Source organism: Notechis scutatus, unplaced genomic scaffold, assembly GCF_049901735.1.
Source record: "Notechis scutatus isolate UNSWTSFEM ecotype Mainland unplaced genomic scaffold, rNotScu1.2 NSCUSCF19, whole genome shotgun sequence".
NCBI lineage: Eukaryota > Metazoa > Chordata > Lepidosauria > Squamata > Elapidae > Notechis > Notechis scutatus.
In genome coordinates, this window is record NW_028263146.1 from 49,435 (window position 1) to 73,848 (window position 24,414).

Sequence of the window (24,414 nt, forward strand, 5' to 3'; positions counted from 1 at the left end):
TTAGTGTGATGACCCAGGGTGGGATACAAAACAAACACAGTCACAGAAAACAGGTGAAGCCCCTTTTATTCCTTCATTTTGCTTCCAAGCTCTGAATATCTTTGACGGAAGACAAAAAACTCCCACACAGTTACAAGAAGAAAGAAAAAAGCAACAAAAAGCAGGCAAGATAAGGGCTGGAGGACGTCCATAGATAACACACACTGGGAAGGACGCCAAACTCAGAGAGGAACCATAAACTAGAGATATTTCCATGCTTTGTTTCCAGCACTCACCCATACGCATGTCCGTCCTCTTATTCTGTTGTCACAGCTGCAGCCTATGAAAAGACCAAGGTCCTCTCCTCCTGGTAGACCATGCCTCTCCCTTTCCTCTCCTCCCTGCATGCCCTAGAATGGATAGGGGATGGGCCTCCTCTGATTACTCAGCCAGCCTCTACCCTTCCCCAGCCTCCTCCACAAACTCCAGGGCCATACTTCCACTCCCTCTCCTCTCCTTCAGAGTCAGTCTCCACCAGGGGCATGACACTTAGTAGTTCCTGCCACTTCACTCTTCTGGCTATCTGCTATTATTCCTGTTGCTGTTATTTGACATGGCTGAATCTATCCCCACCTCTGTCTTCTTCTCTATGACCTCTTTATCTGGTTCATTGGCAAGGACCTGCATGTCTGCCTTTATCTGGAAGTCACAGAGGATCATAGCCCTGTTATTCTCCACAACTTTGTGTGAAAGATGACAACTGAGCTTTGGAAGGTCCAGTCCATACACTGTGCATATATTCCTGTACAGAACATCAGCTACCTGTTGGTACCATTCAGTGCATGCTGTCCCTGCCTGAATCTTACACTTTGCCACTACATTCTGGTCTGTCTCTGAGGCTGAATGCAGTATTCAGATGTGGTCTAACCAATGTAGAATATGGAGGAACCATGATTCCCGCTTATTTTTCACACTTCATGCCTGCTGATTCAGCACAGACTCTGTGCATTTTTCACCTGCATCAGACAAAGAATATCAGCAACAAGCTGCTCATGTTGGCTCATGTTGAGCTTGTGATTCATGAAGAGAGAGAGATTCTTTTCACATGTGCTGCTGCCCAGGATGCTCTCTACAATTCTAAATATGTGCTTTGATTTTTTCTACACAAAAACAAGGACTTGGATATGTCCATATTGAATTTTATCCCCCTCCCAGAAAAAGGAATTTAGATTGGTGTTGTTAACTTATTCAATATCATAAAAGTTGTAAAGTAAAATTTACTACTTTCCACATAAATCAGACATTCTTATACCTCATTATATTTTCTCTCTGATTCAGATCAGGCCTCAGTAGGATAATGTAGCATTTGGGGAGAAAGATGCAAGCCAAGAGACCAGCCCCAGAGGCCAAGATGGAGAAGATCTCCACAGCCACCATGGACTTCCCTTTGGTGCTCAGGTAACTGGGGAGGAAGGTGATCCAAACACTGCAAAAGACCAGCATGCTGAAAGTAATAAACTTGGCTCCATTAAAACTGTCAGGCAATTTCCTAGCTAGAAAGGCCACGGTGAAACTGATGAGGGCCAGGAAACTCAGGTAGGTGAGGACAGCATAAAACATTGAAGCTGAGCCTTCCTGACATTCAGAAATGATCTCACCAGTCAAGGAGTGGAAGTCCAAGTTGGGAAATGGAGGGAGGTTACCAGCCAGGTGACACAAAGAACGGCTTGGATCAGGGGACATACTATGACAATGGAATTTGTCAGTGATTTTCCTAAGAGTTTCCTTGACCTGTTCCCTGGCTCGGTGGCCATGAAGGCCAGAACCACCATGACAGTTTTTGCCAAGACAGAGGAAACTGCAAGAGAAAAGAGAATGGCAAAGGCAGTTTGTCGGAAGAGACAGGTGAGCTTCCTGGGTCGACCAATGAAGAGGAAGGAGGAGAGGAAGCAAAGCAGGAGGGAGACCAGGAGGAGGTAGGTAAGATCTCTGTTATTGGCCTTGACGATTGGTGTGTCACGATGTTTAAGGAAAACTGCCAGGACTCCCAATGTGATCATGGAGAGAGAAAGAGTGAGAGAAACTAAAGCATATCCCAGGGTGTCTTGATAAGAGAGAAAGTGGAGCTTCTTGGCAATGCATTGGACCTTGTCCTTGTTGGGATACTGGTCTTCTGGGCAGGGATCACAGGAAGCTGCATCTGAAATAAAGTCACTTTACATTTGGTGGTATATAAAAAAGGGGCAAATCATCCTTCAATATTGATTTATTCAATATTGAAGGTGATTTTTCAAGAGGCAATTAGAATTTCTGGTTTTTTCTGAAGACTTCAATTCTCATCCAAGAAGTTTAAAGAAAAACCAGAAAGTCCCATTTCCTCTTGAAAAAGCACCTTTGGGACAAACAAATTCTCTACTTTGGATTTTGGATTGACTCATTCTGACTATTTGCTTCTATAGGGAAGGGCAGGAAGACAAAGTTAGGTGGATCTCCCCTTTCTCCAAAAGGTCTATCAACCTCTTGGGAGACTAATGTGCTGACAGAAGATGCTCGTCTTAAATAATAAAAATTAAAACTTGACCCTCAACAACCCACTCCTTCATGGAAAGTTTGATTGCTGGTTTTCTTGATGGGTTGCAAGAGAAGGACTAGAAAATCTAGAAAGGGAACCCATGAATTCTGCCCTGAAACTATCCTGCATTAAATTGCTGTGGAGCAGGAATGGTGGCTAGGAGGATAATTTAGATCCATCAACTCCAAGATTCTGCTGCAAAGGATGAATATTTTGAAAAATGTCAAATCCATTAAAAAAACTTCATAGTTGTTTCTACTGAATGGTTTCCTTCATCTTGGAAGATCTACACTGAAAGTGTGCTCTACCTGTCTGATTAGAAATAGTCCCTTCTGGACAAGGGGCACATTGGTAGCAGCAAACTTCCTTGCCTTCTGGAACTCTCTTCCTCTCTCCTGCCTGGCACCGGGCACCTTCTAGAAGAGAAAAGAGAAATGCTATAGGTGGCCTAAGCAATTAACATGTTCCATGTATTCATTTGTACATTTTTGTTTCCATTGTCAACATGTTTACAAAGGGTCTATTGGAACCCAGGAAATGCTATAGGTGGATTAAAGCCAGTGACACTCCACACCACCGATAGATTCTAGAGATTGGAACTGGGACTTGGCTCATAAAAGAAGACTTGGGAATTGAGCTACAGCTTTCCTAAAACAAACAGTCATGGGAATCTAATTGAAAGGGAATCGTCTATGGAAACAGCTGTTGGCTGCTCTAAATGCATCCTGGATTTCAAGCAGAACATCAAATATTTTACATGCAAACCATGTTTTTCTAAACAGATGTTTGCCAAATTTCTGATTCAGTGACCTGTTTTCCAGTAAGGAGGAAGTTTTGAATCCCCAGAAGAGAATGAGTCTTTTGCTGAATTTATTTGACCTTCCAGCTCACCTTTCTTGACCAGACAATTGCATTGGAGATGATGGTGAAATCCTGGCCTGGGGGAGCCCCAGGATCTATTTGTCCAACTTTCACAGGGACAAACGATAAATTGGGGAGGAAAACCCAGTTCAGAAGATCATAACCAGCAGATCCCAGTCCATTTTCTGAGAAGGAGATTTCATCACCAGCACTGTTGTTGAACTGGACATTCCTCAAATAGGGAAGAAGCTGAAAGAAAAGAGATCTTCAGAAATTGGAGTCATTGGCTGAAGGCCCCAAATGAGACATAATGGCTGCTATCATTCTGGGCTGGTCACCGTCTTAGGAGATTTTCCTGAATATGGACAACTGGAGGACAGAAGGGAAAGGGGGACAATGACATGATTAAAACCTTTGAATAGATGAAGGGTATGAATAGGGTTCTAGAAGGCATTATTTTCGATCCTAAGCAAGAATGAGGAGCATGGGGGACATGGCCTCAAAATGACAGGAGGGATGTTCAGAAATAATGTTAGAAAGGATTCCTTCACAGAAAGAGTAGAGGAAGCTTGGAACCAACTCCCAGTGTAAGATGTGGGTCAATCATCAATATCTGAGTTTAAACAGGCTTGAGATAAACACATATCCGTCATCCAACAACAAATTAAAATGAAATAAAAATAATTTGTAAAGAATAATAAAAAATAAATTAAAGAGAAATAAAAAAGATAAACTCAAAGGGCAGACCTGATGGACCATTAGGTTTTTTTCTGCTGTCCATTTTCTGTTTCTGTCAGGGTTCCAAGTAACACACCCACAGCAAACAAAACTCCAAGGAAGGCAATTTCCTCAAAGAACAATTTTTTTGGATATATCATATTGGCACAGGCTGGTGAAAACCGACTCTGACTATTCCTGAAGTTTCCACCTAATTAAAAGTAAATGTTTTTCACTTTCCCAAAACAATTAGTCACATGGTCCAATCATGTTACTGTCCAGTTGCTGGGTAACTCCTGTCCCCTCCTTCCGAGCACCTGCAGGAATGTCCTTGGTTCCCAAGAGAAAGTATTTTGTTTCGGTTACAACAGCCCAATTATCTCCATTCTCCCCTCCCTGTCGCTCTCCTTCGATGTGTCAGCATAAAAGTTTCAAAATGGCCTCAGACAGGCCAGCTTCAGAGTTGACAGTTTCTTTGTTTCTAATTAAGAATGTCAGAAAACGTTTCTTTAATTCTCTCTTAATCTTTCATCTCTTACTTCTTGTCCTGCCCTAAAGTGCTTTTGATTAGAAGTCAACCCCTTCTTCTCTGTGACAGCCCCTCAGATGTTGGAAGACAGCCATCATGTCACCCCTAATCTTTCTAATTCATCAGGTACCTAGTTTTTGCAACTTACAAAACCATGAAAACCAAACCCACAGTGAGGAAGCACTGAGGGGCACAGGAGATGGGTGTAAGAGTGGAAGGACATTGAGGTGGAGAATTAAAAGAAGGAGGGGTATTTGGTGGAGTGAGCAAGGGGGCTCTGAAACTGCCACGGCTGAGCAAAGTGGAGCTGAGCCTTTCAGCCTTATGAGCCTTCCTAAGATGCAGACCAGTTATAGAAATCTGGCCACAAGAAATTCTTTCCTCCCAAGGAATGTGTGATGGAGAAGCAACTCAGTCAAATGGAAAATTGTATGGTTATAACACAAGAATCAAGGCTGGAAGGGAGAGGACGCTATAGGGTGAAGTGTTGGGTAAAGGGGAGTTAAACCCTGGAAAATGGACCAGAATTCCCAATCCTTAAAAGTGAAAGCTGCCAAGGAAAGGTGGTTATGCTGCCTTCCTGGCCAAAAAAAAAAAAATAGAAACTAGAATGAAAGAGCAACTGATAACTCATTTAGAAATTGTTGTGGGACCAAAATGCAGGACCCGAACAAATAATCAAGGCTCACTACTTAATTTGTCTTTAAGATGCACCTTGGAGGAATTTTCTCCAGAAATAATGGGAGGTACGCCTGCAGAAAAAAGGATGAACTTATTATATTTATGCATTTCAGAAAAGAGGAGAAAATGATATTTTAATTCATACACATGTAACAATCTAAGTAAGCATGGACTTCCAGTTTGAGCTTCTTCGCACAAACCAAAATCCACGATCATGCACGGTTTCGATCCGTGCTCGCCACCGGAGTGCCCCAAGCTGGCTGGATTTGGGGCTAAGCCATCCCGTAGAGGTGGTGAAGAGGGGGAGACCACCAGCAGGGTCGAGGAGAGCCGCATCTCTCCTCCTCAGCTGGCCATTACTCCCTTTCCCAAAGGCAATTGCAGCGGTGGTCAGAAATGGCCACCTCAAAGAAGAACTCGACCGGAAAAGAATGTGCAGGAGGGAGATAAGAAGAGATAGTTTTGGTTGACTGAGTTCAACTGAAAAAAAAACAACTTAAGTTACCCTGGAATTTGAACTGTAAAAAATAACATTGTTCCCAAAGAAGACTTTGAGGCAGCAAAGGAGAGAGGGAAGGGAAAGGATTTGGCTTTTTTTTCTTCCCTTCCTTATACTGACAGCTAAGAGATTTAAGTAAGAAATTGACAAAAATCCACTTTGACATCAATAGGCATTTAAGCTGAAAATAAAATGTCAAAGGGGTAATAAAGACTTTTTGATACTCAAAAAACTTTAAAAGCAGGAAAGGAGAGAAACGGAAAGCATAAAAGGGCAGGATCTGGTAAAAATGGAGGAGACTGCCTGGAACTAAAAGGAACTTATAGTGAAACCTTAACAAGATTCCTAAAAGATACATTCTAACTGAAACTTTGCAACAAAATAATAGAACCCCAGGAAGAGAAAGTGGAAAAAAGAAGCAAGAAGAAACACTTTTGGATTATTTGGATTACTTGGTGATTTTTGGATTTTTGGCTACTGGGTTTAAATGACTAAGATTATATATATATATATATAAACAAAAAGCAGCCGTTTCAGAATTAATTCAAATCTAAAACAAACCCTCACAAGAGAACGGCTGGAGTAAATTCCACTACACAGCAATAAATCCACACTCTGTCCGGCAATCCTGGCGTGGCAGTAAATCACAAGCCTCAGAGAGTTTGCTGCATATATATATAATATATATATATATATATATATATATATATATATATATATATATATATATATATGTCATGTCTCCCTTTAATTGCAGGTGAGCAAAACAAAAGCAGCCGTTTCAGAATTAATTCAAATCTAAAACAAACCCTCACAAGAGAACGGCTGGAGTAAATTCCAATACACAGCAATAAATCCACACTCTGTCCGGCAATCCTGGCGTGGCAGTAAATCACAAGCCTCAGAGAGTTTGCTGCATGTCTTCACTCCCAATTAGTCACTTTGCTTCTGGCAAATTCCACCAGCCCAGCCGTGTCCTTTTATTCACTTATGGAGCATGCTAATTTCCCTAATTAATTACTAGCTCGACACTTCCTTTCTAACTGAGTTTGTCGTCTCAGCCTCCTTCTGTTTCTGACGTCTAGCCATAAGTTCTCCAAATTTTCATCTCCACTGGAAAACTCTCTCATGACTTCCCTGTCAGCCATTCCCGGCTGCTGAACAGATAAAGAACCAGAGGAGGTTGAAGGTCCTGACAACTCTATTAATTCAGGTCTATCTTCCCTTGTTACATCCATCTCCTCATCCTGGTTACTATCCAAATCACTAAGCAATGCCGGCTCATATTTTGCTGCCATATCCTCATCACTTGAACTCATATCTGCCACAGGAGCAGAATCCAAACCCGGAGCCACAACATACATACATACATACATACATACATACATACATACATATATATGTTTTCTTAAGTTTTATGGGTATTACATGTATGGCATTCAGGTTTGTTTGGGTATTTTCCCACGTTATTGTAGTTGTGAAGTTGTGCTTTTAAAGTACAACTTTAAAAGCACAACTACAATAACGTGGGAAAATACCCGAACAAAGCTGTATGCCATATATATATATATATTAAAAGCACCTAAGCCATGCCCACAGAACTGGTTGTTAAAAAATTTGAATCCCATCCCTGGCAGAGTGGGCTTCATATGGGTCAATGCCAACATGTTGCTCCTAATAAATCTTTTGGATCCTTTTGAAGCTTGGCTCAAGGCTCATGATTTAATTAGGGCAATCTCTGGAACCCCAACACTGGTTTTATGCAGATTTGATGCAGGGATATGATGCCATAAAGATATTTAACTCAAGAAATTGACATGGGGAGCTTCCTCTCTAAAGATCTGTGGCCTGAATAAGATCTGTCTTGACCTGAACTGTCCTGACCCAACCTAGTTCCAAGAAAGCAAACACAAGACAAAATGTCCAAGGGATAATAAAGACTTTTGGATACTCAAAAACCTTTAAAAGCAGGAAAGGAAAAATGGAGGAGACTGCCTGGAACTAAAAGGAACTTATAGTGAAACCTTAACAACATTCCTAAAAGATACATTCTAACTGAAACTTTGCAACAAAATAATAGAACCCCAGGAAGAGAAAGTGGAAAAAAGAAGAAACAGTTTTGGATTATTTGGATTAGTTGGTGATTTTTGGATTTTTGGCTATTGGATTTAAATGACTAAAATCAAATATATATATATGTTATGACTCCCCTTCAAATTCAAGCGAGCAAAACAAAAAGCAGCCGTTTCAGAGTAATTCAAACCAAAACAAAGTCCCACAAGATAACGGCTGGCATAAATCCCAATCCACAGCATAAATCTTTACTCTGTCCGGCAAACCTGTCGTGGCAATAAATCTCAAGCCTCAGAGTTTCTGCTGTAACGTCTTCACACTCAATTAGTCACTTTGCTTCTGGTGAATTCTACCAGCCCAGCTGTGTCCTTTTATTCCCTTAGGCAACGTGCTAATTTCCCTAATTATTGGCTTGCTCTCCTCCTTCTTTCTAACTGGATTTGTCTCCTTAGTCTCCTTCTGTTCCTTACGTTTAACCACAAGTTTTCCAAATTCTCATCTCCACTAGAAGATTCTCTCATGCCTTCCCTGTCAGCCATTCCCGGCTGCTGATCAGATAAAGAACCAGAGGAGGTCAAAGGTCCTGACAATTCTAATACTTCAGGTCTGTCTTCCTTTGTTACATCCTTCTCCTCATCCTGGTTACTATTCAAATCACTGAGCCATGCCGGCTCATATTTTTCTGCCATGTCCTCCTCACTTGAACTCATATCAGCCACAGGAGCAGAATCCAGACCCGGAGCCACAACATACATACATACATACATACATACATACATACATACATACATATTTGTTTTCTGAGGTTTTCGCGGGTATTTGTATATGGATCTTTGGTTAAAAGCACCTAAGCCATGCCCACAGAACCAGTTGTTAAAAAATTTGAATCCCATCCCTGGCAGAATGGGCTTCATAATGGTCAATGCCAACATGTTGCTCCTAATAAATCTTTTGGATCCTTTTGAAGCTTGGCTCGAGGCTCATGATTTAATTAGGGCAATCTCTAGAACCCTGACACTGGTTTTATGCAGATTTGATGCAGGGATATGATGCCATAAAGATATTTAACTCAAGAAATTGACATGGGGAGTGTCAGTGTGTGCTCCCTTCGAGATCCAAGAAAGAAATACTCAGACTCCATGAATTAGAGCAAAGTTCTCCTTTTACTGGAAATCAAAGTGGAAGCTACAGATTGAATTCTGAATCTAAAGGATTTGGCGCGCAGGTCACACATACAAAGGAATGGAATTGTTCCCACCCCCCAAAGTCCAAATGACTCTTCCAATTAAAAGTTCTGAATATGATCATGTGGGCATCTTCAGGTGGTGATGAGGCCTCTGTCCGTTGACCTTGACATATTTTGATAAAACTTCGCAGCTGCACAAAGGGAAAGAAAGCTAGCAAGGAAATAGAAAGTTAAAGACAAGAATTTATACACCCCCTCCTCTTTCTACCCACAGCACAAGAATGTGACACCTCCAGCTCTCTTCCCCTCCAAGTTCCCCCTCCCCCCGTTGCTAATGACAGCCGAAAGAAAGCAGTGAGCATAGCAGCAGAGAAGATGCAGAAAAGATGTAGAAGATATCTTGAGACTGACAGGGAGCTTCCTCTCTAAAGATCTGTGGCCTGAATAAGATCTGTCTTGACTTGAACTGTCCTGACCCAACCTAGTTCCAAGAGAGCAAACACAAGACAAAGGCAGCAGCACAACCTTTGATTGGTTCAGCTAAGAATTCTATTTCTTCACAGATAAAAGGCTGCTTCCAACTAATCAGCTCTGACAAGAAAGAGCCTTGCCAAATTTTTGCAACGCTGCCAAAAAACAACAGATAAGAAATAGTTTCTTATCAGTACAACAGTCTTAAAATACCAACTGTAATGTCCACAAGGCTGAGTTTCAAAACGTCTTTGCTTCCTACAAATAATGTTCTCTGCACAGCTGCCTTTTATCTTCTTGAAGGAGGGGCCATTACCTTGCAGCCTTATTCCCGAGTCGCCCGTGCTGTTGTAGCTGCTCTTTCCTGCGAGCAACCCTGCATTCATGCGTGCACTTGGCACAGGCTCCTCGGGAACCTCCTCATTGCTCCTGCCAGCGCCCACAATCTCTGAAGGCAGCAGTCCACTTCCTAATGGTCCTGGCCCCTCATCTGAGTCCTCGCTCTCCTCAGCCATCTGCACCTGTTGTCGGATAATCATCACATCAACTAAGAAGGCAGAAACAGTCCTTTGACTTCATTTTTCAGGGCAAGGTATAGTTTTGCCAAAGTCAAAGGAAGTACAGTAAGGCAAAGCCAAGTTTGAGAATCCCATGTCAATTCCCTCATAAGCTCCCTCTTTTTCCCAGGCTTGTCCTCCCATTGGCCCCTCATGCCCAATTATAATCAAAAGGGAAGTTTTTGGCAGTTCTTGGAAAAGAGCTGCACTTTTCTCTCTGGCTGGTTGTCCTTCAGATGTTTTCTCCTGCTGGCCCAAAGTACATCAGAGGTGCTCCATTCCCCTTCCCAAAAAGCTTCCCTCCACTCCAGCATCTATGGCAGGCTGGCACTCAAGTAACACAAAAGAAGAAGTGAGGTGGCAGATCTGACACCCAGAGATTACCTGCCAGGACTGGACATTTGAGATCCTCTCTCCAAGTCTCAGCATGGCTTGTCGCCCTCTGGATCCATGCATTGCATGTAATGCGTGTGCCAGAGCATAAATGGCATTGTAGATATTGTAGCTTTCTCCAGTCATGCTTGTTTCAAACAGATAGGATGGCAGATTCTGTACATTCTCCTTTCCTGTACATGGTTTTTTCCCCTTTGGAGGGGTCTTTCCAGGCTTGTGGATGTTGCAGTCAAAGACCCGTTCCCACCATAGTGGGAGAAAGACATCTTCTTGTGGGTTCAAAGGGTCTAAAGACAGGAGAAAATGGCTGAATTCTGAGACATCCCTAGTGTGGTGCCTAAAATTCAAAGCCCCATGGAGGGGCTTTAACATTTTCAATAGATATTGAGATTTCAGCACATTAAGTTTCCAATTGGATGTAAAGATCCAAACTTTCAGAAATGATGCTTTTCTAAGTATGCCATAAGCATACACAACTGCCTGTACATTTGAAACAGTATGGGAGTCTCCAAACAGAATAATCACTTCCCCTTTAGACCAAGTGTTGAAAATATGGTTTACTTTTGAATCTGAAGCAGTACGAAAATCAAGTGTTATCATTTGAGTGAAGGCCAGGCAGATCTCCTTCTCCTTGAGCATTGGCACCAGAGATGAGGTGAAAAGTTCTCCATCATCATTTTCAGGGGCCACCAGCCCAACCCAGTTCCACTGGAAATACAGGAGCAGCTGGACTAAACCCACATACTGAGCAAATTCCTTGGGATTGATCCGGAAGAACGAAGGATAAACTCTTCTCTCTCCCTGAGTGAACTCAAATCCAACACCAAGCTGGAGAAAAAGAAAATCCTCTTTTAGAGATAAAGTGTTGACTTGCAAAGCTTCCCTGACCTGCTCCCGAGTTTCCATAGGTCGGGGGATGGGCCTTGCAGCTGCACCAAGGAATTCGCACCTCAGTCAAAACAGGACACAGCCTTGCCAGCCAAAGTCAAGGCCATCTCCACGGAGACCCACAATGGCTGGAGGGAGTGACTTATACGACCCGCAAAATTGCTTCGTTGGATAATGTGACTGGTAACACACTTTGGGGGGAGGGGAAAGAGGGTCAGAGCCAAGGTGCAAATTGAGTGAAGTTAGAGCTGGCTTCCCATAGGTAGAGCCAACATGGCGCTCCTAATAAACCACTGGATTTTACTTTCTAAATGGCTTGAGACTGCTAATTTTATTATGGAATTGGTCAGAACCCATGTTAGGGATAACATTGTTTACCTAACTTAGTTTGGGTAAAAATAATATATATAAACTATGTTAGTGAGTTTAAGTGTATGTATCACTTTAAACTGTAAACCAAGTTTTTGGGTGCGGTTGTAAAATCACCATAAGAGGGAGCAAGAGAGCTCACTGTTTCCCTGGCTTATACTGGAATGCTGACAATGATGAATTGATGGTGATAACTGCGTGTTTGTTGAAAGAAGAAAAGGGGTTTGATTTTTCTTCATATCTCTGACTGCAAAAGAGATATATCACTGGACTGATTGATTGTAAGTTTAATGACCTCTTTTTCTACACTGGACTTTGCAAACTGAATAACCCCCGGACTGACTGAACTTAGTGTATGACATGGACTGTTTTGACTATGCTATAACTCTTGCTGAAATAAAAACTATTTAACTTGCACAGTGTATCTGTCTTACTGAGTGTAAGCTACTACAACGTTTTATCTCACACATATCTGCCTGCCTGCTAGACTGCCGTTGCACGTTCTGCTAGGGTATGTATCCCTAACAATCCTGACACAATGTACACTTTAATGGTGACTTTAAGGGCCCCCATTGTGTGATTTCTTGCCCCACCAGTCAGATTTACTCATTGTGAGTGGAAAGCTTCATCTTCCTCCCTTCTAAGGAAGAGACATCGGTTACCTATTTTGCCTGGCTGTGATAGATCATAAGTCAAAGGAACAAAACATCCACGCAGAGAATAAACTCCACTGAAAGGTGCAGAAAGGTGATAAACTTCTATGAATGTCAGGAAGTAATTCCTCTTTCAGAATTATATCAATATTGCTTTCTGGTTATATAAAGATGTATCTTCACATAAAAAATACAGAAATCAACTCAACTGTAGGATGGATGGTCAAAATCAAATAATTCTGATGTGTGTCCGCTCATAATACCTTTGCTTTCATCCTTAGCTTCTGTGTGTGTTTCTGTTCTTTGTGTGTTCCATATTGTATCCAGTGCTTACCTGTGGGATCTTGAAGATGCTGAAGATGGAAGCCATCAGCCTTGAGGATTTGGGGTCATCACATCCAATGACAGAGAGTAGAGGGTCCTTCATGTAACATTTATAACCTGGAACCATTCGGCCTCGTGTGGAGAGAAGGGAGAGGCTGATCAAAGAAATCCGCAACTCCTTTTGGTAATTGTTTTGGATGTGGAAGCCAAGGGTGATGTTGGGGAGGAGAAACAGATCCTTGTTGACTTCTTTAACTGCAAACATTAAGGCCAGGAACTGTTGGAAGTTTTTGGGTATAAGCCTATAGTGAGAAAAAACAGAGGGGGACCTTGCAAAGAAATCCTGCCTGCAGGTGGACTTTGCCTTGTCATATTTTTTTGGGTTAGTTTTCAACAGCAAGTCCCAAGTTTCATTATTAGGATTAGTGAGAGAGGAGAAAGGCCCTATCTCCATATCATGAACAATTTTATACGATTCTACCATCCCTTCCTTCTTCATATGTCCATGAAGATTTTCAATCATCCAGGTCATAGTTGAATCAAAAGTGGCTTTTATTTTGGAAAGGCAACTGGACTGATTTTTGAGAAAAAAAACAAAATGTTTCACCTTGGACGTTTCATCAATTGTATTGGATGTATGTGTACGGAGATGGAAGGACAGCTACTGACAGTTGAGATTAGTTGGTGGGAGGGAGAATGGAAAGGTTGTGTTTTCCTTGAAGTCAACTGGTTTTAATGCTCTGTGGGTACCATTGTGGATACTTGGGTGTTTACTTGTGAACTCAGGGTCACCTGAGTCAGAAGTGTGGAGTTTTCTTGGAACAGCCAAAATGACTGCATCACAAATTGGGGGATAGACATTGTCTTATCCCTCCCCCTCTGTTGAGGATGGGTTGCTCAGTTCTAAGATAGATGGCCTCTTTGATCCCTCTTTCAAACCAATGGTCCTCTCTATCCAAAAGGTAGACCTTGCTGTCCTCAAAAGAGTGGCCCTTATCTTTCAAATGCAGATGGGCCACTGAATCTGGTCCTGATGGCTTAGATCTCCTATGTTGTGCCATGTGCTGTTGAAGTGGCTGTTTTGTTTCCCCAATGAACAGATCTGCACATGGCTCACTGCATTGTGTTGCATATACCATGTTGCTCATTTTGTTTTTTATCCTTAAGTTTCTGCCTTAATGTATTCTTGGTTGTTATTCTCTCCCTTGTCTGTAGCAGAGGAGGTCATGCTGGGTCATTTTTTGGATTTGATGAAGGCCCAGCTAGGATAGCCACAAGTTCTGGGGGATTCCTTGATGTGTTTTAGTTCTTTTTCTTTTTCTTCTTTACTAGTAGGCAAACTTTCAGCCTGGTTGATCACTCCCAATTTGTGATACATCTTGTTTTTTCCTCAAAAAATAATAATCCCAGTTGCCTTTTCAGAATAAAACCTCCCTTCTTCAGTTTGCTTCCATGATTGGAATCCTCCCCAATTGCTTCTCTTCCACCCTAATCAATTTGAGTCTCTCTTGGAGCAGCTTCTTCAGGTCTGGTCACCATTGCTGACCCAAAGACTCCAGTGGGGGTCACAGCACAGATGGAGTGAAGGCCATTATTCATGAGAAATGTTGATTCTCAAACTCAGGGATTTTGGCAGTACCCCACATTGGAAAAGGACTGAGCTTTCTGGGGGGTTTTAGACCATGATTTTATGTCCAAATCAACATAAGTGAACATCTTTACTAGGCCAGCAAAGTCTCCAAGGTGTTTTCCCTCCCCGCTTTCATATGGTGTATAATCATCCAGAGGAAGAGTTCTGCAAAGACTGGGAATTCTAGCCTATTTCATGAATTTGGCTATTTATTGAGGAAAGGACAGAAATCCGATCTACACAAAGTTGTATACAAGGATCTTTGCAAACATCACTAGAAAAGTATTTCTAAAAGGAGTTTCTCAATCCAAAAGAAAGAAAACAATCATCTATATTTTTTCATTCAGGTGAATCTTACGAGAATTTATAAATATGAAGTGATCGTTCATCTTGAAAATATTGTATACTGGAGAGGAGAAGACCTGCCAGGGGTAAATTCCCACCAATAACCAGATCACCAGACATGTAATATTTCCATTGATTGTTAGCAGTCATTTCAGGCAGGAGCCAGAAGAGCAGAAGCAGCAGCAGGAGAGGCATCCCAATCATGCTTGTCACCTTCCCTGTTAGACCAGACGTCAAGGTTTGTGGGAAGCAGAATTGCAGGGAGTATTTGAAACCTCTGCAAGTTTACACAGTTATGGCTGCCTTGCCAGCTGGATGGCCTCAAGGCAAATTTATCTGAAGTCCTTTTGCATTAACACATTTGTATTTTATCTCTTTATTTGTTCCTATCTGGCCTATTCTGAAAGTAGACTATGTGTTGTATGTTATTATTTATTTTAATAATGAAATCACAAGACTAATCAACCATAAACGAGCATTGTATCAATCATGCCTTCTCTTACCTGTGTTTTGGCTTTGACACAAAGGGCAGCTGAGTCACACCAAAGCTCAGAGTTAGCTCTCTGGAAGACCAGGTGAGGTCCTCCAGCAGGGCATATTTTTCAAAGCAAGTTTTACCTTGGGAGATTTTTGTGGGTTGAAATCTCCAGGGGAGACATTAAGAATTACTGTTCTTCTGATGATTTCAGGGAAAAGCAATTGTCCTACCCACTGAGCAATATATGTCATTTGCACATCAGGTGGTGAAAAACATGTTTGTGTCTCTTGTGGCTAATCCACAGAACAGATAGACTGGAGAATTGAGATTTTGACCTACCTGAAAGTGAACACCTGTGCAGAAGATGGAGTTTGGCCTGTGTCATACTATGTTCAGATAGAATGGGTGCTAATGGTGTATGGTGGCAGTCAGGTGTACCCTAGGAAGTGTGAGCAATCATGTCAATATCGAGATGGAATACCTGGTTTAGTTATACCCCCAAGACAAGAAATGGAAAGGATTGACTGATCAAATTTATATGGCTACCCATCTCATGCAAAGGGATTCTGAGCAGCATACAACAGCCCAGTTAAAAACTGTAAATAAAGAAGACAATCATTGCTTAAACCTTTATACAATAATAATACAGTCCTGAAGTCTGTTGTGATGAGACCAACCAATGCAGCTCAGCAAGCAGAGAGATAATGTGCCCTATCAGAAACATGCATAACTTTTTTTGCGACTGCAATTTACACCAGCTGAAGTTTCTGGATACTCTTCAAGGGCAGCTCCATATGGAACGCATTGCAGTAGTCCAACCAGGAGGTGGCCAGGGCATCCTTCATCCAAGAGGACAGGACATGCACAATGATGCTTAATTTACCCGAACAAAAGATGTACAATTGAGTATCATCAACATATCAAGGATAGCTCACTTCATGACATTGGATGAGCTTACTCTGGGTCTCATGTACATGTGGAACAGGAGAGGGGACAGCATTGACCCCTGTGATACCCCACATAAAGAAGATCCAGGGTGGGGTCTCTCCTCCCCAGTCACCACTGAATCAAGCAAGACAAGGACGGACACAGTTATCTTAGCAGTTCCTTGCACTTCACTCTTCTGGGCATCTGCTATTATTCCTGGGATCTGCTGGAGCCCCTCTACCAGTTTAAGAGTCAACAGCCCAAAACACCTGTTATGAACTAACATAAACGTATTTTAATAAAGTTTAACAACCTTGATAGAAAAGCTGGCTCGTAATCCTGCACTTTGATTGGTCCGTGGATAGAGAGCTGGGATTGGTCCTTACGGAGCAGCCTGATTGGCTATTAGCGGAACGTCTCTCATTGGGTACAATTTAAACATTTTAACGTAAGTCATTGGTTAATGGGACAGCAGCCAGCCCTATAAAAGAGCTGCTGCTGCCCAGGGTTTTTGCTCTGTTCCTGATCATTAATAAAGAGTTGAAGTTCACTGTTCACAGCCTCGTCTCTGTTCCTTGCACCCATGCTCAGAATATAACAGACCCCTATCACTGGGACCCCTTTTGCCTTTCCATATCTTCTCCACTTCCTCCTTTAGGCCTTTGAATTTCTCCAGCTTCCCATCCTCCTTCTTTCTGACATTGCTGTAATTTGACATGGCTGCATCTATCCCCACCTCTGTCTTCTTCTCTACGACTTCTTTATCTGGTTCATTGGCAAGGACCTGCATGTCTGCCTTGATTTGGAAGTCTCAGAGGATCTTAGCCCTGTTGTTCTCCACAACTTTGTGTGAAATATCACAACTGGGCTTGGGAACGTCCAGTCCCTACACTGTGCATATGTTCCTGTACAGAACATCAGCTACTTGTTGGTACCATTCAGTGCATGCTGTCCCTGTCTGAATCTTACACTCTGCCACTACATTCTGGTCTGTCTCTGAGGCTGTATGCAATATTCAGATGTGGTCTAACCAATGTAGAATATGGAGGAACCACGATTCCCTATTATTTTTCACACTTTTATTAACTTGTTCAATATAATAAAAGTTTTAAAGTAAAAGTTACTACTTTCCACATAAATCAGACATTCTTATGCCTCATTATATTTTCTCTCTGATTCAGATCAGGCCTCAGTAGGATAATATAACATTTGGGGGGAAAGATGCAAGCCAGGAGACCAGCCCCAGAGGCCAAGATGGAGAAGATCTCCATGGCTACCATGGACTTCCCTTTGGTGCTCAGGTAGGGAAGGAGGAAAGAGATCCAAACACTGTAAAAGACCAGCATGCTGAAAGTAATGAACTTGGCTTCATTAAAGCTGTTGGGCAATTTCCTAGCCAGAAAGGCCACTGTGAAATGAATGAATGCATGACTGGGAGAAAGATGGCGACCAAGGCAGATGCATAGTCACTCCGCTGGGAGCCTGAAGGAGAGAAAAGTACCAGTAACTAAATTCAGAGACAGGAGTAGAAGTAACAAAAGTAACAAAAATACATAGATTAGGTCCTAGAGATCTACAAAGTAGCAGCATAAGGATTCGGACAAAGGCAGCCAGCTGATTCAGAGTGAGGGGCTCCCGCCAGGGAACAGGAATCCCATCTTGAGCAGCTTCCCTTTGTTGGGTAAGGCGATCGAGCGATCCGCTAGGATCTAGACAAAAAAATCACAAATTTTTCAGCTGCCTGGAGAGGAAAAAGCTGCCTAGTGAAAAGAAGCTACCTGGTCTAAAGAATCTGCCTTGTCTCGGAAGGGGGAAGCCGACGTGGGAACAAACGAGCTGTGGGTTTGTGGCAACTGCCGGCAAGGACTGCAAGCTTAGAAGCGATCCACCTGCTAGTGAATGTCTCCCCCGGCTCCTTATAGATTGGCGGTGCATTTTTCAGTGTGAGGAAGGAGCGGGTAAATGGCTGAAAGATTTATTGTGGACCTGAGTCAGAAACAACTTAAAAAGCAAAGATTCCAGAGTGGAAGGGGTGAGTGTGGAGATTAAGTGGCAGTGGCTTAATTTACGTTTTTACCCTCTAACTCTGGAAGTTAAATGGCGACTTGAGAAAAGAGTGATTAAAGGAGGAAAAAAGGGGGGGACTAGACGAGAAGAAGAGGTGTGAAGAAGGTTTTTATTCAGGAAAACTGCCTTTTGAAACTGAGATTGATTGTGAACTCCGATGATGGAAGAACTGGAATGATGTCTACAGTCTCCATTTAAATCAAATCACCAAAAATAATTCTAAATGGCCACCAACTGGGGAGAACAAAGGAGACTCAGGGAGAATTGATAGTCTCCATATAAATCACCCAGCTCCATTTAAATCACCAAGCTCAGGGGTCCCCAACCGCCGGTCCGCGGACCGGTACCGGTCCGCGGAACAAGTCTTACCGGGCCGCTGGTTGCTGGCGCCGCCATCTTTGGTAAAACAGTGCTTCCGGTGAGCTTTTCGGGTAGAAAGCTCACCGGAAGCACTTTTCATCAAAAAGATGGCGGCGCTGTTTTCAGTGAGCTTTTCCGGGTAGAAAGCCATTTCTACCGAAAAAGCTCACCGGAGCGCTGGCGCGCCATCTTTTTGACGAAAAAGTGCTTCCGGTGAGGTCACCGGAAGCACTTTCAAAAAAAGATGGCGGCGCCAGTTGATGCCGGTACCGGTCCGCGGCGCCCAGCTGATGCCGGTACCGGGCCGCGGCGTCAAAAAGGTTGGGGATCACTGACCAAGCTGATTAGTCAGCCTGAATTTAAATTCCCACTCAGCTGATTGGACAACCTCCAGTAAACCCCCACCCAAATCTCATCCTTTCCAAACTAGATGATTGGTCAGCTCATTCAAATCTTCTCCATTCAAATCTATCAAACAGCAACGGTTCTTCTTTAAAACAAAACAAAACAAAACAAAAACCAAAAAACATGGCTTTAAGGAAAAACAAAGGAACTTTACACAACAAACCTCCAATACTTCATTACCTCCACTATTTCAGTACCTCAAGACCAAATATTTATAGATAATGCTTTGTCTATAATAATTGATTTATGACATAATAGTCTTCTTCTTCTTCTTCTTCTTTTTCTTCAGCGTTTGTCTCGCGCTCTGGCGAGGTCCGCTAATGTCCTTGAGTATTGCTTCCACGCCTCTCTGTCTGCCACGTATGTCGGGTCTGCCTTCGCAATCTCTAGATCGGCCTTGATCGTGTCCATCCAGCGTTGCTTAGGTCTACCACGCGGTCTCGCTCCTCCGACAGTCACCTTCATCGCAGATTTGATGATGGATTCTTCCTTAGCGCGACTCACATGGCCGAACCATCGTAGCCGGGACTGCCTCATGACCGTGGGGATGGGCACGACGTTGAACCGTCTACGCACTTCTTCGTTCCTGACACGATCGAGTAGGGTGAGGCCTACCGACCATCGGAGCATTCGCATCTCCATTGTCTGGAGTCTGCTTTCAACTTCTTTGGTCGTCGGGCAGCACTCTGCGCCGTATATGGCCACGGGACGCACCACAGAGTTATAGATTTTCGCCTTCAGGCGCATCGGCATCTTCTTGTCACAGAGGACGCCCGTGACGGACTTCCATTTGCCCCACGCTGCGTTGATCCTGGCTGCCACCTCAGTTTGTAGTAGGCCTTCTTCCCCAAGAGTAGTTCCCAGGTACTTGAAGGTGGGAGGCGCGCGGTAGCTCCTGCCCGTTCACGTGGATGGAGCCTGTCGTTTTGTTGTCAGTGGTCAGGTATTCGGACTTCTTTAGGTTCAGCCGGGCCCGAACTGCTCGAGGCGGTCGTGCCACTGTTGGACTAGGTGCTCGAGTTCAGCCTTGCACAGGTTGGCCAGGAACACATCATCGGCGTAGAGCAGCGTCCATGGGGCGGGCGTGTACAGGTCGTGTGTAATTGTATCCATCACCAGAATGAACAGCAGTGGTGAGAGAGCAGAGCCCTGGTGTACGCCGACGGTGATATTGAACTCCTCTGATATCCCAGCTGCCGCTTTTACACGGCTTTGTGACATCTGTATAGGAGTTGGACCCATTGTACGAGCAGCTCGGGCACGCCATGATCTCGCAGTGCGTACCAGATGAGATCGTGCGGGACTCGGTCGAAGGCCTTTTCCAAGTCCAAGAAGGCGGTGTGGAGCGCGATTTTCTTCTCTCTGTGAGCCTCCATCAGCATCCGCACACCGAAGATGGCGTCGGTGGTGCCGCAGTTCTTGATGAATCCGGCCTGGTTGATGCTGATGTCGACGATGTCCCGAATGCGCTTATCGAGGACGCGTTCGAAGATCTTCATAGTGTGTGACAGTAACCTGACCGGTCTGTAGTTGGAGCAGTCTGCTGGGCTGCCCTTTCCCTTCCAGATCGGAACAGTGGTGCTGCGGTACCAGTCATGTGGCACTTTTCCCGTGGAGAGCGATGTTGTTGAACAGCTCGCACAGCCACAATGCCGAGCCGGTAGTGCCTTTTTCCAGAAGTCGGCAGGGATGTCGTCTGGTCCTGTTGCCTTACGCGTTTTCATGGCCTTGATGGCGTCGGTGACCTCGCTGGCGTGAATGCCTGAGACTGGGCCTTCGACGGGGTCACCTCGCGGGGTTTGTGGGTGTGGGAACTCCTCGGTGGAGATCTTCTCAAAGTATTGCCGCCACCTCTCGGCAGCGTCTCTGGGGTTGACGATCAAATTTCCCTTTCATCATTGATCCCATGAAACTGGTCGATGTCCAGGGTCTTCCTGTGTCTGCTTTTGGCTAGGCGGTAGATCTCATTCTCGCCTTCTCGCGTGTTCAGCTTCTCGTAGATGTCGTCGTAGTGGGAGCTTCTGGCTGTCGCTACTGCTTTCTTGGCTGCCTTTTTGGCCGCCTTGTACTCGCAGAGCTTCTCGCTGGTCTTGTCCTGAAGAAAGGCCTTGTAAAGCCGTTTCTTCAGGTGCACGGCATCTTGTACTTCCGGTGTCCAGAGCCATGTATCTCGTTCGATGCGTCTCCGTCCTGGCTTGGTACAACCAAGCTGTTGGCAGCCGGCAGTGTGAACAGTGCTCTTCAGCATGGACCACGCTTCCTGTGGCCCGTCGACCATCTGCAGGAACTGCTCCGGTTTGATGAGGGGTCCCGCCATCTTCTTCTGGTTCCACCACTTGATTCGTGGCTGGTCTGCATTCTTTTTATCAATCTTGGTCTTGGGCTTGCTGATCCTGATCTTCGCCATCAGCGGCCTGTGCTGACTGCTCGATTCGTACGGGTACACCTTGGCGTTGAGCACGTTTTTAGCGGCTCTTCGTCGTACGATGATGTAGTCGATCTGTGTGTGGTAGTGGACGTTTCCACCATGTTGATGCGGCATTTGAGTACTCCAGCCGGCCTGTCGCGTGGGCCTGTCGTCGGAGGGTCTGCTCTCAGTTACGGTCAACGTTTAACGGCTTCGCGCATCCAGGGGACACCACTTGGAGGTGGCAGACCGCTCGTCCCCCGATTTATGACATAATAGTATAATAATTAATTGCTAAATGACCACTAATTTATTGATTCATTGAACTGATAGAGATTTAATACTGTATCTTTGATTATCTAGTCTATTGATTGATTGATTGATTCTTAGTAATAAGTTGATTGATTGCTTTTAGTAATAAGTAACCTTACTTTTGATTTGTTCTCTAACTTATCAATTAACATTTATTAATTACCAACATTCTTTAAGTAGTTGTCTACCTATCATATTAATTCGCTATTGTAATTGTTTAATATACTATTGTCATTGACCATGCCAGCTAGAAACTCCAGAACTCCAAATCCTTCATTACCAAACAACAACAACAAAAATATCTCTATCAATGACCTCCCAGACTCCTGTACATGCTTCAGATTTCTTAAAACCATCAATGAAAGCAAAAAGAGCATCAAATGCTGCCTATGTGACAATCAAGCCCACCTTGCCTGCTTAAACTTAAACAAAGACCTAGCTGATCTCCTAAAAGCATCAGATACTTTCCCTTGTCTATGTCCATCATGTTTTCCTAAGCTAAACAAACCAAGTACCCTGCCTGACAGAGTTGATAGCAAAGAATCACTCACACACTCAATAGGAAAACGCTTAGCAATACGTTTTGAAACAATTGGACCCTAAATGAATGTACAACTGAAATGAATGACTGGACCCTAAATGAATGTACAACTGAAATCATACACACAACCTTCTACAATGCTATTACAAATCTGGGACTGGAACAACTAGTAACCAACAACACTAGACTAAACAACTGCCTCGATCTCATCTTCTGCAATAGTTTGAATTTAATTTACGGAATACAAACTAAAGAACCCTTTTCCAGCAGTGACCACAATATGATTGACTTTTGTCTCAACATACGCCCACACAAAAATCACCACAATGATGTAATCCCCAATTGTAACTTCAAAAAAGGCAACTATGATCTTATAGACAACGATCTCTCATCCCTTGATTGGCAATCTCTATTCACTGGATGCAATACTGTTGAAGACCATTACAACATTTTTTTACTTGAAGTCAAAGAGTCATCAAACTATATGTACTAACAACAACTCCCAAAACAAAACAAAAAAGCAGATTACCCATAACAATAAGGAAACTTCAATCCAAAAAGAGATCACTCTGGCGGAAAAACAAATCTGGTCACGTTGCCAATTTCAAAAGCCGATACAAAAATTTATGCCACCAGAGAAAGACCGAATGCATCAATTATCGCATTAAACAAGAGGAAAACCTTCTAAGCACCAATTCCACCCGTGCTTTTTACAATTTTGTAAACAACAAATTAAAAGACTCAAGGTCTATCCCACCCTTGATAGGACCTGATGGTAAAGACTGCAATGACGACACCACTAAAGCCAACATCTTTAACACATTCTTCAGCTCAGTATTTGTAAACAGCAATGGATCATGCCCAGTATTTCCTAGCCGTACCACAGATAACAACAATGATCTAATACATATCGATTTTACAGAAGACAATGTTGAAAAAGCACTACGCAATCTAAAACCATCTCTATCTACTGGACCGGATGGAATATGTGCCTACTTCTTAAAAAAGCTATCCACTGCCATAGCCAAACCTCTAAGCATAATCTTTGAAAAATCTTTCAGGACCAGCTCCTTGCCTAACCTATGGTCACAAGCCACAGTCATCCCCATCTTCAAAAAGGGAGACCCAAGCCTAGTTGAAAATTACAGACCAATCTCCTTATGCTGCGTCACCTGTAAAGTCATGGAATCAATTATTAACCAATCCATCATCCTCCACTTAGAGACAAACAACCTACTCTCCAATAAACAATTTGGTTTCAGAAAAAAACTATCCTGTAATCTGCAACTCTTACACTGCAAAAACATATGGACGACACAACTCGACCAGGGCAAAGCAATAGACGCAATCTACATAGACTTCTTTAAAGCCTTTGATTCAGCGGTACACGACAAACTACTCCTAAAAATAAAATCCTATGGTATCTCTGGACAACTGAATAACTGGATAGAAGCATTCCTGGCAAACAGACAACAAATGGTCAAAATTGGGAGCGTCCTATCAAATTCTGTACCTGTCAATAGTGGTGTCCCCCAAGGCAGTGTTCTAGGACCAACTCTCTTCATACTCTACATAAATGACCTCTGTGATCATATTAAGAGCAATTGCGTTCTTTTCGCTGATGATGTAAAGCTGTTCAATACCACAGACAATACTGCTACCCTACAAATAGATCTTGACTATGTATCAGAATGGTCAAACAAATGGCAACTTCAAATCTCAACAAATAAATGCTCTGTCTTACATATTGGCAAAAAAAAAATCAGAAAATAAAATACAAGCTGAATAGTCAAGATCTTGTTGATGACCCACCTCAACTACATAGCCAAAAAGGCATTAAGAGTTGTTAACCTAATCCTACGTAGCTTTTTCTCTGGTAATATCACACTACTAACCAGAGCATACAAAACATTTGCTAGACCAATACTCGAATACAGTTCATCAGTCTGGAACCCCCATTACGTATCTGATATTAGCACAATTGAGAAAGTCCGGAAATATTTCACAAGAAGAGTTCTCCACTCCTCTACTCGTTGTAGAATATCTTATGCCACCAGACTTGAAATTCTAGAACTAGAAAACCTTGAATTACGCCTGTCTTCGGTCTGATTTAAGTATGGTATATAAAATCATACATTGCAATGTCCTACCTGTCAATGAATACTTCAGCTTCAACCATAACAACACAAG

General features: G+C 43.1%; 1 pseudogene; it reads right to left on the reverse strand.

The window, feature by feature from the left end:
• Positions 1–1,275: 1,275 nt before the first annotated feature.
• Positions 1,276–16,922, reverse strand: LOC148128579 (vomeronasal type-2 receptor 26-like; annotated as a pseudogene).
• Between the last annotated feature and the right edge of the window lie 7,492 nt (positions 16,923–24,414).